Source organism: Rutilus rutilus (assembly GCF_951802725.1).
Source record: "Rutilus rutilus genome assembly, chromosome: 12".
NCBI lineage: Eukaryota > Metazoa > Chordata > Actinopteri > Cypriniformes > Leuciscidae > Rutilus > Rutilus rutilus.
The window spans coordinates 19,158,947-19,164,357 of NC_140217.1; the positions used below are offsets into that span (position 1 = coordinate 19,158,947).

The 5,411-nt window shown below is 37.3% G+C and overlaps 1 long non-coding RNA gene across 2 annotated transcripts; it reads left to right on the forward strand.

Moving 5' to 3' along the window:
• The first annotated feature begins 384 nt into the window (after positions 1-384).
• Positions 385-4,089, forward strand: LOC311301343. 2 transcript variants are annotated; one of them, XR_014629444.1, is made up of 6 exons: positions 385-519; positions 760-801; positions 877-973; positions 1,505-1,636; positions 1,726-2,199; positions 3,077-4,089. It is a non-coding gene; the product is annotated as an uncharacterized lncRNA (long non-coding RNA). The 2 variants fall into 2 exon arrangements; XR_014629443.1 differs by having other exon boundaries at positions 1,505-2,199.
• Positions 4,090-5,411: the final 1,322 nt, after the last annotated feature.

Here is a 5,411-nt window from a genome sequence, read left to right on the forward strand (position 1 = left end):
TTATGATTTTAGATTTTTGTATAATGTACCAACTTCTAATGTATTATAAACATTTGTCAACTATTATTAAGAATTGCAATAAGCACTTAAAATTAATGTTGTTCACTTTTACTTGTTTGTAGGCTATACTTGTAAAGGGCTAGGCTGTGTTCCATTACATGATATATTTTTACTACTGAAATTTCCACAAAGATATCAACATCATATTATTATATGCATCATAGATACATTTTCCAAAGACGTTTAAATGTTGTCCAAAAATATGTTGTACTTGTTTAAATTAGAAAAATACGAATAACACACGTGACTAATCCTGATTGGTTCCAGAGCCGTTGAACGGCTGTGATTGGTTCTTGTGATAATAATGAGCTCACACCTCACTCAGAGCTTGCTGACTGCTGTGCGTTCCTTGAATGTGATTAGATTTCTAATAATTTAGATTAGAAATCTAAATTTAAACTGGAGCGATCGTGTTTCTTTAGAGGATTTGGAGGAAACCACGCGATTCATATGGATTAGGTAATGTGTTTTGCGATTAACCTTTCAGAGGGATAGCCTATAAGTTAAATCTCTCATGTTTCATTAGACTACGATATCTCAGTTTTTCTTTCGAAGATTAACGGAATTCTTAAATGTTTTGCAACTACTTAAGGTTGAGTGATCATGACAGCATTTAGATTTTTTTTAAATATTTTTTATCTAACGTTAATAGAAAACGTAACTGTTTAGTGTTGTTTTTATTTTTTCCCCATCTTCAAGTTTGCATGACGTGTGACATTTGGAACCTCATTATGTTTCTAGGTAAGATTTGTATTACATTTACGTTTACTTTGCCAGTCGTATTTTTGACACGGTGTAACAGCACGTCTTTTTCAGTTCAACTACATTCAGTTTGACCAATCAGAGCCATGCTTTTCAAGTCGAAGTCGAATCAGACTCGAAGAGATGAAGATACTGCTATCAGAAGTTACTGGTAAGTTGCTGTTTGCATAAATAAATAGCTCACTGTTTAGTTTTTTTCATAAAAAAAAAATGCCCAACATTTTTTCCTAGTTTCCTAGGCTAATTTGTGTTCATTCATGTAAAAATCTGTTTATTTAATTTTTTTTTTTTTGGGACAGCTGCAAGTCACTTGTCCTGGCTTACCATATTTTGCACTACTTCTAATTTCCTTAAATCTTTTGTAACAGAGGTGAAGAGTGTATGTGTTTCTGTACATCACCTTTATTTTTTTTTTTTTTGCTCTCAAAGTCAAAGGGGGCTGACTAAAACATTAATGCTAAAAATAAAGATTAGCATTTGTTGTACATTATAATTATTATTCTTGTTGGCTGGGTATACTTTTTCAGTTAAATTGCCCTTTTTTGCTGTGATACAGTGACATACCATGTAGACTTCTGAAAAGGACCATGAAGCAGCCTTTTGAAAGGGACCAGTTACTTTTTTAACAGAGGTTAATTTTGCTTTAATATAAAAGTAAACTCATCTTTTTCCCCTTTCACAGACACTGTGATCAAACAATTTCCAACATGTCTGAGGTGCGAGCACTGATTTGAAGGAAATGCAAGAATGAGGCAAACTCAAAGACCAATCACTCCAATTCACTTGAAAGATGAAGATGGTTTGAGTTGTAACAGTACTGTACCTGTTTGCAGCTATTAATGACTGCACTTTATTGACTGTAGTTAGGTTTATTTATATTTATGTTAATGTATTTTTTTACAGTTTACATATGCTGCTGTACTGATGTACACTACAGCTGTGTCCCAAAGTGAAGGCTGCGTCCTTCGAAGGCCGTATTTGAAGGCCGGATGGCCGTATTTGAAGGCCGATTGCGTCACCGCGGCGCGACGAAGGACGTCCCAATTCAAAGGCTGCATCCTTGGAAGGTCGCATTTGAAGGCCGATTGCGTCACCGCGGCTCGATGAAGGCTGTCCCAATTCAATTCTCCATCCTTCGAAGGCCGTATTCGAAGGCCGGTTGCGTCATCGCGCCGCGACGAAGGCTTCTCTGATTCAAAAGCGACGCCAAATGCGCCCTTTTCTTTCCCCGTGAAAAGAAGGATACAAAAATGGACACTTAGCGGCCTATTCTACCCCATAAGTCATTGCGCGCCGTTGAAGACAGCATTTATTGATTTATTTTTAAAGGCGGGCGAGACTAGAGATCGGTGGTGGACAGCAAATTCACATTTAAATGTAAGTATTATGTTTTCATTTACTCAAATAGCTAGCGAAACCGGAGTTAAATTTTCTTATAAACTTCTTCTTAACTCCTTCGTCACCATTGCGTGGCTTCATTTATCAGGTAGTTTTAGGCAAAACTTGTGGTAATAACGTTATTAGTTTAACGACCTATTTGTAATATTTGCACTTGTATATTAAATAAGAAATATCACTCACCCAAAAAAGCCCAAAACAATAAGAAAAGCAGTAGATAAGGCAATGGGGTTTCACTTTTATGTGTTTTTGTAGTGCTGTCATGCAAGGTATGTGGTTTTAACCAAATTTTAGTATACAGAAATATGATTTCTTAAGTATTTTGTATGCATGTCTTGATGTGTCATATTTTGCAGTGTTAACAATGCACTTAAGATTGCTCCTCTGTGTTAAGTACCCTTTTCTGCTTTTTTAGAACAATTCAGGAAAAAATGGGTCTATATATATATGAAGAGTTCAGATGCAAAAGCCTCTAAGTGCCATCTGAAAATTTCTTCTAGAATGATCATTTTCATCAAGTGCGTACATTTAAGTTCAGTAATTTCACTTAAATAGCAATGAAAATTACCTATTAATTGTCATTTAAGTGAAATTACTGAACTTAAATATACGAGCTTGATAAAAATGATCATTCTATAAGAAAATTTCAGATGGCACTTAGAGGCTTTTGCATCTGAACTCTTCATATATATATATATATATATATATATATATATATATATATATATATATATATATATATATATATATATATATATATATATATATATATAAAGAAAAGTAATACACACATCTTTGCTGAAATGTATTGTCCTGTTGTTGTTAACAAGCCATGGTTCATTTGCTCTGCCTTTAGGATTGCAAGTGTCCTGGGACAGGAGAGGGTGTGAGTGGGAAACCCACTGCTGAAGCTTGGCCCTGGTACTTTGTCCTCATGGATGAGGTGTTGGGACAGATGCATTGCACCAACCCCCCTGTCCTCATCGCCTTAATCCCTGAGGACACACCAGGGCCGAGTTCAGTAGTGGGTGCCCACGGTGAGGAGGAGCCAGGGGCAGCAGCAGCACAAAGGCGGCGGGACAGGACGAGTTTTTGGACTTGATCAGAGAAGAAATGCAACTACAGAGGGAGGCAGAGGCGAGGAGTGCACAGGAAAGAAGGGAGAGGATGGACAGGCTGTTTTCTCTTCTTGAGAGAATGATTGAAAAATATATATATTTTCTACATATTCTTGTTTAACTTTTTTCACTTTTATTTTTTAAAAGAAAAATTATGTACATTTATTTTTATGCAACTTTAATTGTGTAAATAAAAGAGAATGAATTGTTCTGGACATTGTTTATTTTTGTAATGACAGTAATACTTTCTGCATGAAACAAATTCTATACCTTTTTATTTTTTCAAATTAAATTGGTAAATGAAAATCATTTGTTCTTTAGGCTACATTAAAGTACTTTTTCCAACTATTTACAAAATACGTTAAACATATCAAAATCAACATAAACATTTAATTTTACAATACGTAAAATAAGAAAAAAATGATGTAGACTCTGTTGAGCTGAGCTGCTGGACCGGGATGGGCTGCCCCTGGTAAGGCCTCCTGCTGGTGGGACATCATCTGGAATGGTCTCCAGAGTGTTAAAGTGCATATTTCCACTATCCACTAAGTTGTCTACCAACAGGTTTGCAGGGCTGATTCAATCGACGGCTTTCTGAAAAAAAGTACTTTTAATAACTACTGCATTAGGCTACTACTGCATTACTGCGTAGGCTATGTTGCAGTTTACTTCTGTATATTTTCAATATACAGTAATATCTGGTTGTTACATTATATACTTTTGTGAGTGTAATGTAATCACATTGTGATGTGAGGGAAAAAAGTACTTCAGGTTACTTCACATTTGTACGAAATATGCAGTTCCGAAAATTAAAGTAACAAAATGTAGGCTTATTGTCACAATATTAACCAATTGTTGCTAACTACAGCAGCGTCCCATATCAAAGGGCGCATCTGAAGCGCTCGGACCGGTCTAGCCTATGAAGGATTGTTCTTGTCGCCTGGCAACCGTGACAGCTGCAGATGACGAGCGCGAGAAATACTGGACTTTTTATATTAAATTGGGTTTTGTATTCAAACAGGGCTAAACCGAAAATACATGATCCGGCAGTGCCGGGGCACACCATGACCTCCAGTAAAATATAAAACATAAAAATGACAATAGCCAATTCTGGCTCCATAGCTGTTTACTCAGTTATCAAAATGAATGATCAGGATAGCAGCTGTCCTCTCGCACCGTTGCTTGGCGCCAGGAGCGGTGATCGGGAACACCTGGTTGCACAATTAGGAAATCCTAGGAAGGCTACATGGTGCGTCCTTCAGAGGACGCATAGGCTGCATCCTTGAAGTCTGCGTCCTTCGAAGGATGCAGCCTTCAACATTGGGACACAGCTTACATTTCCCATCCTGCATCTACCTGGACTGATTACTTCATACACCTGCACTGCATTATTCACCTGCACTGTTCCAGATTACAGTCACACCTGGGGCCCGTTCTTCGTACGTCGCTAACTCAGTTAGCTGGATTTGATTGTTGGCGATTTGGCATGATCTTGGATTGTTTGGTTCTTCGACGCTCATCCTGGACTTGCTGTCATAGCAACAGGTGCGCAATCTTAAACCTGCTCGGGAGCAGGCTTATTTCATGTTAACAGGATTAGATTGCGGCTTTATAAGCGGAGCTGATACGGGAAGTCCAGCGCAGCACTTTCTGAGATATATATTTTTCTCGTGACTCGTGAGATTGTCGTTTACATTATTAATTTGTTGGAAACGCACATTTATTTTAGACTTGTCGGAGTCGGGCTTTAACTACAGCACAAACTGTTTGCATTGCCCTAAAATTATTTGCGAGTGGCTCTTTCCTTTACACTACTGGAGATGCGGAGAACCTGATGGAAAGTGCTGTCTGTCGTGTCATTCTGAGTTTACCTGGCGCTTTTAGGTTTAAAAAACAGTTTTAGGTTTTTTTTTTTGGTGGCATTTCCAAGCCACTTAAGACCCAATGTTGTAAAGCAGTTTTTTTTAAAGCAGGTTTTTTTTAGGCTATCATAATTTTTTATGAAGATCATTCAATCATGACCATGCCATATACTGTAATAGTATATGTCACTCAGGCTTCACTAACATGATT